This window comes from Sus scrofa, chromosome 10 (assembly GCF_054392235.1).
Source record: "Sus scrofa isolate SSC_HxYL_T2T_F1_AM1 chromosome 10, Sscrofa_HxYL_maternal_Yorkshire_Landrace_v2.0, whole genome shotgun sequence".
Classification (NCBI taxonomy): Eukaryota; Metazoa; Chordata; class Mammalia; order Artiodactyla; family Suidae; genus Sus; species Sus scrofa.
The window spans coordinates 61,555,741-61,568,991 of NC_139392.1; the positions used below are offsets into that span (position 1 = coordinate 61,555,741).

At 33.6% G+C, this 13,251-nt stretch overlaps 1 protein-coding gene across 5 annotated transcripts in view; it reads left to right on the forward strand.

The window, feature by feature from the left end:
- The window catches only part of LOC110255677 (uncharacterized), a 1,749,062-nt gene that overhangs the window by 255,217 nt on the left and 1,480,594 nt on the right, over positions 1-13,251 (forward strand). The gene's annotated exons all lie outside the window — the stretch shown is intronic.

Below are 13,251 nucleotides of genomic sequence, written 5' to 3' on the forward strand. Positions count from 1 at the left end.
CAAATGAATGAGAAACAAAGAAAATGGAAGTGTGGGAAAAAAAGATCTAGGGATAATCTGTTGGACAATTCTTAGACTGGCCTGAAATGACTTATGTGTACTCTAAAATGTGTGCATTGTCATTTGTAGAAATTAATATAAACATTATATCCTAAAAGTGTGAAAATAGGAGTTCCTATTGTGGCTCAGCAGAAACAAACCTGACTAGTATCCATGAGGATGTGGGTTCAATACCTGGCCTCACTCAGTGGGCTAAGGATCTGGCACTGTTCTGAGCTGTGGTGTAGGTGCAGACAAATGGCTCAGATCCTGGGTTCCAGTGTCTATGGCACAGGCCAGCAGCTGCAGCTCCGATTCAATTCCTAGCCTGGAAACTTCCATATGCTGCAAGTGCAGCCCTAAAATGCAAAAAAAAAAAAAAAAAAAAAAAAAAAAAAAAAAAAAAAAAAAAAAAAAAGAAGAAAAAAGAAAAAGAAAAAAAGTGTAAAAATAAGATTTAGTTCAAGTTAAATCAATTTAGAGGTCAGGATTTTTTTAAAATATAAGAATAGATAGACAGGAGCATAGGCATAGATAGCAAAACAGATACGACTCTATGGATTAGCTCCAGTAACTAGTTCTAGGCAGCAATGGAATAAGAAATATTGGGAAATTTTTAGATATTTTCTAGTTTTTAAATAAGTACAATATGTTGTTAAAATTCTAGGAAAGATTTACAGCTTATCTCATTAAAAATAATGTATTGATCCCTATTTTTCCCCCCAAATTGTCCCTCCTTTTATTTAGATCTACTTTGAGTTAAATCAGAATTTTATGATTTTTCTCATATAAATCCTATATGCATTTTGTTAGATTTATACAAAAATATTTCATATTTTGGTACTAATATAAATTATACCCTAATTTTCAATGATATTGTTCATTGCTCGTATGTAAAAAAAGCAATTGGTTTTTGTATATTAATCTCATAGTCCACAACCTTGCAAAAACAGCTTATTAGTTTCATGAATTTTATTGTTGTTTTTGTTGATTCTTTAGAGTTTTCTATGTAGACACTAGAGTCATCTGTAAACAAAGACCATTTTTATTTCTTCCTTCCCAATCCATATGTCCCTTATTTTCTTGTAATGTCTTCTGCACTAAGACTCATAGTACAATGTAGAATACTGTGGGTGAAAGCCACATCCTTGCCCTTTTCCTGATCTCCTAGGGAAACACTCTAGTTTCTCACATTAAATATGGTATGAGCTGTTAGGTGTTTCATAGATGCCCTTTATCAAGTTGAGGAATTTCTCCTCTATTCCCAAGTTGCTGAGAGTTTTTATTATGAATAAGTGTTGCCCTTTGTTAAGTGCTTTTCTGAATTTATGGATATGATCATTTGACTTTTCTTTCTTAGGATGTTGATGATGGTTAACTTTTTTGAATGTTGAACCTGTCTTGCATATCTGGAAAAAAATCCCATTTGGTTGTGGTTTGTAATTTTTTAATACATCATTTGACTGTATTAGCTGTTATTTTGTTAAGGATTTTCACATCTGTGTCAGGAGAGATATTTGTTTGTAGTTTTCCTCTCTTGTGATGTCTCTGGTATTGTATGAGAGTAATGCTGGCTCATAAAATGAGTTAGAAAGTAATCCCTCTGCCTCTATTTTCTGAAAGAGATTGTAGAGAATTAGAGCAATTCTTCCTTAAATAATTGTTAGAATTCACCACTGAGTACATCTGCGCCTGATGCTTTCTGTTTTAAAAGCTTATTAATCATCGATTTGATTTATCTAATCAACTTAGGCCTATGTAGTTTATTTATTCTGCCTGTGTGAGTTTTTGGAGCTTTGTCTTTAAATAAATCGATCCATGTTATCTATGTTATTAAATTTGTGGGCATAGAGTTGTTCAAAATATTCCTTTATTATCCTTGACCACTGGATCAGTAGTGATGGCTCCTCTTTCATTTCTGGTACTAGAAATTTGGGGCTTCTGCCTTGTTTTCCTCTTTTGTTACCAATTTCACTTGATTTGCATTTTCTTCTTATTTCTATTTGTGTGCTTCTTTGCATTACCATTTATGTCATATTTTATTTGCTACGAATACAAGCCATTGCAATGTTTCTTTTGTTAATTGCTACATATTTACAAATGGTTACTAATGTTTTTGAGGTTTATTCTGTGATGTTAAATTACTTGAAAACAATTTGATCTTTTAGGACACTGATTTTTCAAATGCCATAAATGGGATTATCCCAGTCTTTAGATTGGATGTTAATTTTTTTTTCCCACCACTGACTACTCTTCCAGATGAGGTTTTCTCTCCCAGTTTTTCGGATTAAGCACCAATCCCTTTCCTGTGCGAGCACTGATGATTTTTTCCTTCTAATCCCTTTCATCCACTATTTCCCAGACCTCTTGCTGTTTCCTTATACTATGCATGTATTGATCAGTGCTCAGCTGAATGCAAAACAAGAAACTTCTGTAGATTTCCCAAATTTCCTCCAACATTGCCCTGTACACTCCAAGTGTCTGAAGTTCTCAGCCTCTCATCTGTCTCTTCAATTCATGGAGTGTGCTTGGCTTTACCTCAGTTCCCTTTTTTTTTTCCTTGTGCCTTGGCTTATTAACTCTCTCTAGGCAGTTTTCTGGGGATAATCAGAGTCACCTCATTTTTTCACATATTGTAATGATTAGCCTGATATCCACAGTCTTGAGCATTTTTAATGAATTTGTCCTTTTTTATTTTTGGCCTATTTGAAATGAGAAGGTGAATCTGTTCTCTGTTTCTCTTTCTTGGCAGAGAATAGATATCAGTAAGAGGCATCAGTGTTACCTCATATGTGAGTGACGTCACTCAAACACGTTGAGTTTTATGAGGAGAATTAATTGAATCATGAACTCCAAAAACGGACTGAACATAGCTTGACGTGAGGACACAAGTCTTCCTGGACCTAGGGACACTTGAACTGTGAATCATCTCTATCCCTTTTCTAATTTCTGCTTCTTGTTCTCTCTCACAGTGAGCCATGTCTTCTCATCATAGACAACTTGACCACAAAGAACCTTGTGATTTATGTGTGTATGAAAAAGGAACTATTCTTATGGTTTCTATGGAGAAACAACTTGCCCCATCTGACCCACACTGAGATTTTTTCATTACAGTGGGAAGATCATTTGAACACCACTGTATATATTTGGGGTGGTAGGGGTAGGTGTGTAGACAAACTGCTATTAGAAAAAAGTGTTGTTGTTCAGACAGCCCTAAAAGTCATCTTGAAACTTAATAATGTCACACCAGTGGTTGTATAAGGAGAATACCACTACATTCCTCTAACTGGTATGTGGTGAAAATTTATTTTTCCAGGAAAATAAGATACCCAATGGAATATGAGTTGATTATTTAAGTTTTGTATCCATTAATAAAAATTAAATATTTTGTATAGCAGACATCGTCTCTTTGAAGTAAAATAAAATCCTAGATACTTAAGTTTTAAGTTTCTTGGACACAGACCATTTTATTTTTTTATATTTTTTTTTGTCTTTTTAGGGCTGTACACACAGTATATGGAGATTCCCAGGCTAGGGGTCGAATTGGAGCTGTAGCCGCTGGCATACACCACAGCCACAGCAACTCAGAATCCAAGCTGTGTCTGCAACTTACACCACAGCTCATGGCAACACCAGATCTTTAACCTGCCTCCTCATGAATGCTAGACAGATTCATTTCTGCTAAGTCACGACAGGAAATTTTTTTTTTTTAATTGGTATTACAGACTTTTTATGTTGGTTTTCCTTCATACTTTTTCCATGTACAACTTACAACTTTGTCATATCATTGTCATTTTAATTTCTATCATTGTACCTATAAACCTTATTTTTCTTTTGTTATTTTCTGAGGCATAGATATCCAAACAACACATATATGTATTATGACAAAATGGTTACTATCTAGCAGTACTCTGGAACATTATTTAGATTAATGTAGCCATAGGGACTAAACGTTTGTTAAAACAAATAAACAAACAAAAGAACATCTTGAAAATTGCTGTTTGTGTCAGAGACATTGCAATAACTTTTATCAGTGTCATGTTTGGCAGTCAATGATGTGTTTCTTTGTCTTCATCTGATAGGGATATAGAGCTGACTATCAAATATGACAATCACTAAATCAGAGAGGAGAGTTTCTGATGCAGGAAAGGTGATGATTAATAGTCTTTCAAAGTGAGCAATTTACTGTATTCTTGGCTACATTTCATTCAATTATATGTAAGCAATTCAGCCCCCACACCCTTCTAAAAAAACTTCTGGAAACTCAAGTTTTAGTCTTAAATTTTGAAAAGAAAACTTTAAAAGTAAGACATTTGTAAACTTCCATGACTATTGTTTTTTATAAGTTAATTTTCTACATGATTAGATGATGGGTGTATCTCAGATGTGGTAATGTATAGAAAGAAGCAAAGCAGAGTTTCTATTGTGGCTCAGTGGTTAATGAACCCAACTAGCAACCATGAGGACGCGAGTTCAATCCCTGGCCTCGCTGAGTGGGTTAAGGATCAGGTGTTGCCATGAGCTGTGGTATAGGTCGCAGACACAGCTCGAATCCCCCCCCTGCATTGCTGTGGCTGTGGCCTAGGCCAGCGGCTACAGCTCCAATTCGACCGCTAGCCTGGGAACCTCCATATGCCAAAGGTGTGGCCCTAAAAAAGATTAAAAAAAAAAAAGAAGCAAAGCTTAGGCATTGTGAATAATAGTATGTAGAAGTGGAAGATGATGTTATTCTTGTATAATTATAACTAATTTAACGGATGCTAAATTTACCATTCATGGAAGGACCTGTTCCTTGATAAGGTAAGACAGATTGGGAGCAGAAAGAGAAAAGGTTAATATATAGCACTTAATTCTTTGGATACAAGCTTTGAATGCACTGAGAAGTATAACAAGATTTATGAAGATATGCAATATAATTTGTAGGATATTATTTTCTCTTAATTAAGGATAAAATATTAATGAGATAATTGATTTTGATTTTTCATAATAAACATATTTTTGTGTATTGATCTCCCTCAGGGTAAACATTACCAAGTCATTAACTCTCTTTTTATATTTCTTATTCAAATTAATGGAAAATAAAGAAATTACTAGTGAAAATGGAGTTAGGAGATATTATAACCTAACCATTTAAAATTAAATATGAATTTTTTTTACTACTGTATTTTGTTGCCAATTTTTCATGTGCCATTTTGTCTTTGTTTCCTTCGTCCTTAGACAGCTAGAAGGAACTCATAAGTTTGTTGTTATTTATGCAGTCATTTGTTTACTGCCTTTATAATGGCACCCACTGCATTTGATTCAACTTTTATTCAACCAGTTTTGCAATATATGGAGTTTAATTATCAGAATGCAAGTTTTAGCATTTTCTTTCTCTTGTTTTGAAAAGTTGAGAGATAACTGTGTCAAGGTCTTCATTGGTTAGCTCTACAAATTCAATTTTGATTATTAAATAATAGTTAGATTCTTACTGTTTAAAAACCTTGGAATAGCAATGGGCCAGATGTTCCTGCTTGATTAGATACCAAGATATTTTAATCACCAGCTGTAGCATTATAAACCTGCTCTTTTAATACTTTGCTTTAAGTTTTCCATCTGCTTTTAGCATCTGGTCAGTTCTGTCTAGGTTATTATTTTATTTCATTTCTTCTTTGATGCCCTACAAATAACATGACTTAACTGAAACTTCTCTCTGGATCCTTTTGACCAAATCAGATATGCCATTATTTTTTATTTTAAACCATACATTTTGAAAGTAATATCTGTAGTAATATGCATGTTTCTGTAGACTTTTCATTTTTCAACACATCTATGGTACATAATGGTGGACAAATTATATGTTACATTTAATAGGAGAATGTTCACTAAAGAAAATTTGGTTAATCAGACTGATTAAGCTGGGGAATCCATCCTTAACTTTTTGAAAGGATGTGTTACTAAAATAATCATGACAAAATATTCTCTCTCACATTTCTCTTATTACTGAGGAGCAGGTTTAGGGAATAAAGTTAAATGATATTTCATGATTTGGGTATTAAAAACTTCAAAAATAGGAACAACATATAATTGCCAATACTTGAGACTGAAAGTATAGAAACTAAGTCAGAGATGGCATTATCAGGGCATTGTACAGTCACCCCATCAGCAATTTCTCTTTCCCATCATCTTCTCCAAATCTAAGCTTGGGTCAAGACTGGATTGCTCTGCAAAATATATGCATCTGTACCAACCTGCAAATTTTTTACTTTACCATACTATTTCTGCATCTAATATACTAAAAAACTGATTTAATTATTTAATTTGGAGTTTTACTTAACCAATTAGAAGCCAATTTTATAGATGATAGCTCTATCTGTATATCATCTATTATCTATACACTTTATGAAATTAAATACTGTTTTGATTATTTAGACAACATACAGCAAGTATTAAGGACTTTGTAAGAGATCATGTACATTACAAGTAAATAATCCAGACATTGTGAAAATAATAGAATGACCAAATAGTATTGAGTAAATAAGGCACAAAACATCATTATTATTATTATTATTGTTGTTATTTTTATCATTATTATTTGGCAGTGGAACATAGGATATATTTGTTCTAAACTCAGGTTATAAACAGAGTAAATTCTAAATTCATTCATTCAAAAATTCTTATTTTGGGCCTGCTACACTCATGCCAGTCACATTTTGATGCCCTCATACATACCAGAAAACAAAACAGGCAAATATAGCTGCTTGTATGGAGTTTATATTCAAATGGAGGCTGGAAAAGAATTTTTCCAAATAGCATATTACCTAAAGATCATGCTATAAGACCTAGGAATTTTGTAAGATAGCTCCATATAAAAACATTAAAATAAACACACTTCAAAGCATTTTAAAACAACATGCATTTCTTAAGTGTGAGGAAAACTCTTGCTGTTTGAGGCTACAGTTCTTGCATAAATTTTGATAGGAGCAGAAAGAATAATAATAGCAATGACAAGAAATAGAGTTGATAAAAGGAAAAAAAATGAAATTTGGATTTGACAAATTTTAGTTGAGTTATGATCAGTCTATTAATAAAATGATCGTATCAGGACATACCAGAAAATGCTTAGAATCATGTCAACAGGTAATGGTAAAAAAGGTGAAAAAATAATTTCATCAGAAGCAGAAAATTCCCCTGTTCATTAATTGTGAAATATCTCTAGTAACAATGGGTTTCAGATTAATGCCAGAATAACTCAATTTAAATAGTGTATTATATATTTTTGATGGGTAAATATACTTACTTTCATTAAGAAATTTCAATAAATCATATACACTTCACTATAGTATGCATTATTAGTATTATTAATTTTTTAGTAAATTTATAGCTTGAGTGAAGGAATAACTCATTATTAATAAAGGAAAAATATTTGATGTAACTGAACCCAAGCTAGATTTTCAGCAAATTGCTCTTAAATAGATTGGGTAGACCCTTTTTGGCTGTGATATTCATTGATGAGAAAATCATTTGCCAAGTCTTAGATACTTAAAAGACCAAAAATCTGTCAATCAAAACAAATTTTAACTTTGCTTTTTAAAAACTAATTAAATTATATAATTTTAAAATGATATACATAAAAATAATAAAATTGAGATTTGTCCTTCATCAAACCAAAATGATATATGTGAGCATACTCTTTTTTTAAATTGTTTTTATGTTTTAATGTTTTATTGCAGTCAATTTACAATGTTGTGATAATTTCTCCTATATGACAGAGTGATTCAGTTATACATTATCTTTTAGATTCTTTTACCATATAGATTATCACAGAATATTGAGTAGAGTTTTCTGTGCTCTACAGCAGGTCTCCATTGGCCATTAACTCCACATATCTCAGTGTTTATTTACCAATCCCAAATCCCCAGTCCATCCCTTCTCCCACTAACTGTGTGCTTTGGTAACCATATGTCTCTTTTTGAAGTCTGTTGAGTCTGTTTCTGTTCTGCAAATAAGTTCATTTCTATCCATTTTTTAGATTCCACAAATAAATGATACCCCATTTGAGTAACCTCACTTAGTATTTCACTCTATATATGTACCATATCTTCTTTATCCATTCCACGTCTTGGATATTAAAAATAATGCTTTAGTGAGCATCGGCATGCATGTATTTTTTTTTTCAGATTATAGTTTTCTCCAGGTAGATGACCAGGAGTGGCGTTGCTGGATCACATGGTAATTATATTTTAGTTTATGAAGAACATCTATAATATATTCCGTAGTGGTTGTACCAGTTTACTTTCCCACCAACTGTGTAAGAGGTTCCCTTTTCTCTGCACCGTCTCCTGCATTTATTGTTTATAGACTTTTTGATAATGGCCATTCTGGCTGGTGTGAGGTAAAAACTCACTGTAATTTTGATTTGCATTTCTCTAATAATTAGTGATATTGATCATCTTTTCATGTGCTTTTTGGCCATCTGTATATCTTCCTTTGGAGAAATGTCAGTTTAGAGAGATCTTTTGCCTGTATTTTGATTCAGTTGATTTTTTTTTATATTGAGTTGTATGACTTGTTTGTATATTTTGGAGATTAATTCCTTGACAGTCACTTCATGTGCAAATATTTTCTCCCATTCTGTGGGTTGTCATTTTGTTTTGTTTATGGTTTCCTTTGCCGTGTAAAAACTTTTAAGTTTAATTAGGCCCCATTTGTTCAATTTTCTTTTTACTTTCAACACTCCAGGAAGTGGATCTGAGAAGATATTGCTGTGGTGTATGGAAGAAAGTGTTTGCATTTACATGTAGCTGTACAGTTTTCCCAGCACCAATTATTGAAGAGATTGTCTTTTCTCCATTGTATTTTCTCACCTCCTTTGTCGTAGGTTAGTTGACCATAGGTGTATGCGTTTATTTCTGGGTTTTCTATCCTGTCCATTGATCTATGTTTCTGTTTTTGTGCCAGTACCATACTATTTTGATGACTCTTACTAGCTTTGTGGTATACTAAAGTCAAAAAGTCTGATTCTTTCAGATCCATTTTTCTTTCTCAGGATTGTTTTGGCTAATCGGGCTCTTTTGTGTTTCCATACAAATTTAATTTTTTTTTATTCTAGCTCTGTGAAAAATTCCATTGCTAATTTGATAGGGATTGCATTGAATCTGCAGATTGCCTTTGGCAGTATATTCATTTTGATAATATTGATTCTTCCAATTCGAGATCATGGTATACCTCTACATCTGTTTGTGTCATCTTTGATTTCTTTCATCAGCAACTTACAGTTTTCAGACTACAGGTGTTTCATATCTTTTAGGTAAGTTTATTCCTTAGTATTTTATTCTTTTTGATGTGTTGGTAGTTGGGGTTATTTCCCTAATTTCTCTTTCTCATCTTTCATTGTTAGTATATAGAAACACAGTTGATTTCTCTGTATATTTGAGCATATCTTTTACTAGTAGTAGTGATGAATTTTACTTATCCTCAAATTCTTTACTTTTTAAGTCCAAGTCAGGTTTATTAATTTATTTGTCCATAATTTATTGATTTTTAGTTATGGTGAAGACAAAAACACAAAAGCTAAATAATAATGGACTTTAATTTGGAAATGATGTATATAAGATAATTGATTTGTGAATTAGGAAATTTAATTGATTAAATGAGATATTGATTTTATAAATGTACCCTTTTAACATTATGATATAATATGTACAATAAAGATAACAAGGAAAATGTTCAATTTGAGGTAAATATGCAAAAAAGCAACCAAAAATGAAAAATCATTCAAGTAATTATAACTGTATGCTGATGTTGTTTATCAGAAACTCTTAACTAGATTTTATTTTGCTTTTAGGAAATAGTATGTCCTAAGTATTTTTCTTATTAAAATAAGCCATTTGACACAAATCATTCTTGGAAAGCTCTTGCTATATTCTACTTTAAAAATATGTCCTTTATATTTTGCTTGTGAAAATCCACAATATAAACAAAGCTATGTTCCAATATTCAATAATTAATATAACAAATTATAAATATGATAATTTTCAGTATGTATTTTTCAAAAATATGCCCTTATATCATGAAAATGAATAAATTTGCAAATATGTAAATTCTATATTAATAGTCATTACATTGTAACAAGATATTGTGAAATCAGTTTTGTGGATCATTTGAAAAAGCTGAATAGAAACAAATAAGAAACAGTGCAATTTCCAATAATGAGCTCTTTAATCTGAAATGCCTATTATTCTTCCTTACGTCTGAAATTATTATGTATTTTTATTACATTTCCAAGAATGAAAGGTGATTTGCAAACACAATTTCAAGGAGAGGTAATAAGAAGGTTGCAAAGAAAACAAAAGGAGAAATTTTACTGTGTGTAAATCTTATAGGGAAAAATGCCACCAGCCTGCAGGCACACAAGTCTAGGAAGTCATGTTGATAGTAACATTTTAATTCATAGTGAGCATTATATTAAATGAGATTGTTTTGATTATTTTTGCATTCAGCTCTTGAACTTCTTCTTCTTTTTTTTTGTCTTTTTTTGTCTTCGTAGGGCTGCACAAATATGGGTTATGGAGGTTCCCAGGCTAGGGGTTGAGTCAGAGCTGTAGCCACTGGCCTACGCCAGGGCCGCAGCAATGCAGGATCCAAGCCATGTCTGTGATCTACACCATAGCTCACAGCAATGCTAGATCCTTATCCCACTGAGCTGGGGCAGGGATCAAACCATGTCCTTATGGATGCTAGGCAGGTTCATTAACTGCTAAGCCATGACAGGAACTCCAGCTCGTGAACTTCAAAGTAAGTCAAACCAAAATTTACCTCAGTGGATGTTTCATATGTATTTTATTTATGTGAAGAAATTGGAGTTCCCATCATGGTTCAGCAGAAACGAATCTGACTAGCATCCATGAGGACACAGGTTGGATCCCTGGCGTTGCTCAGTGGGTTAAGCATCCAGCATTGCTGCAAGCTGCAGAGTAGGTCTCAGATATGGCTTGGATCTGGTGTTGCTGTGGCTTTGTTGTGGGGCGGTGGCTAAAGCTCCATCCAATTTGACCCCTAGCCTGGGGATTTCCATATGTCCCTTGTGTGGCCCTAAAAAGACCCCCCCAAAAAAGAAATTGCTCTTGACTCTCATTCCATACCTTGCATTTTGCTTGCCCATACTCAAGAAGGCAGGGAGCTATTTTAACAGAGCTCAGCCTCAGTATTACTAGGGATTCAAAATAGATTTCTTGTAGTTTACCAGTTAACCTGCAGGGGACCTGGCCCAAGCTGGAAAGCAATGAGACTTGCTAAAGATCTGTGTGGATGAGAGAGAGAGCTCATGCCATAACTAGCATCACAGTTAGTTTAGTTTCACTTGTTTAAAAAAAAATTAGTAATGTTTGAATATGTGGTAGATGCACACCAAGAGATTGATGCTTTTTATTTAGACATTCAGTAAAACAAACTAAGAAATTCAAAAAACTGGAAGTTATGTAATCCAGCTCAAGCCTTTGAAACAACAAGAATTCCTATTTCAAGAAAGATTTACTTGATTCTTTTTTTAATAAGAAAATCAGAGTTAAAATATGTTTTAAAAATACAGTTTGACAGATATACATGTTAAAGAAAAAAATTAAAATATCTTACTTGGTCCCTCATGTATCTCCATATCAAAAAAGAAGGGGCGGGGGCTTCTCTTATAGTAATGAAATCATGCACCACTTCCATAATTACCTTTGTATATGTGCTTCGCAAATAGTGACTGTCAGAGAAGAGTTTTCTCTTTGCAGTTACTAGTCAAACCCTTGAGAAGAGCTCCCAGAAGGGTATAACTCACTGTTTACTAGGAAAAAAATATCCATTTGTATGTGTGTGCACATAGATGTTTGTTTTCCTTGCCATTCTCCTTCACCCATTCCCCTGAGAAACCACAGTGGAATCATTCTGCCGAAAGCTACTCTGTAGCAGTATCAGAGCCTTATCCAAATTGCCTTTATTCTCAGTAAGCCTGTGGGGTACTTTAATGGTTTTTGATCGTGGACCACAACTTCCATCTTAGAGAAGTATTTTTCTCTAAATCACAGTGTACTCTGTTTAAGTGGCTCAAATAGAAAGGACTGGATTTCTGTTGACTTTCTTCATCAAAAAAGCTGTGGCTTTCTAAAATGTAGGATAAGTTTCAATAAAATAGCCAGTAGACTGTCTTGGCCACAGTTGTCATTCAACAAGAATCCTCATGGTGTCACGCAGAAATTAGCATGGATAATTGGGACTGTGGCTTGATGAGCAGGAGTGTTCCCCTAAAACCACTTCTGGAAATGATTTTATTTTTTCCACAAATTCATTTTTATTTTATTTTTTATTGTATTTTTATTTTTTATTTTTTCAGTTATTTTTTAATTATTACTTTTTTATTACTCAAATGAATTTATCACATCTGTAGTTGTATAATGATCATAACAATCTGATTTCACAAGACTTCCGTCCAACAGCCCAAGCACATCCCCCCACTCCCCAAACTGTTTCTTCCGGAGACCATAAGTTTTTCAATGTCTGTGAGTCAGCATCTGTTCTGCAAAGAAGTTCAGTCTGTCCTTTTTTTCAGATTCCACATGTCAGTGAAAGCATTTGATGTTGGTGTCTCATTGTATGGCTGACCTCACTTAGCATGATAGTTTCTAGGTCCATCCATGTTGTTAAAAATGCTGGTATTTCATTCTTTTTAATGGCTGAGTAATAGTCCATTGTGTATATGTACCACATCTTCTGGATCCACTCCTCTGTTGATGGACATTTAGGTTGATCCATGTCTTGGCTATTGAAAAGAGTGCTGCAGTGAACATCGGAGTACATGTGTCTCTGCGAGTCGTGGTTTTCTCTGGATAGATGCCCAGGAGTGGGATTGCTGGATCAAATGGTAGTTCTATGTTTAGATTTCTGAGGAATCTCCATGCTGCTTTCCACAGTGGTTGCACCGCTTTACAATCCCACCAACAGTGTACTAGTGTTCCTTTTTCTCCACACCCTCTCTGGCACTTACTGTTTGTAGACTTTTGGATGATGGCCATTCTGGCTGGTGTAAGGTGGTACCTCATAGTGGTTTTGATGTGCATTTCTCTAATAATGAGTGGTGTTGAACACCTTTTCATGTGCACAAATTCATTTTTAAAAATTGATGAGTGAAACAAAATGGGGATGTACATGATGCCATTTTCTTTCAAGAAGATAGCAGAGAAAAGAATTCAA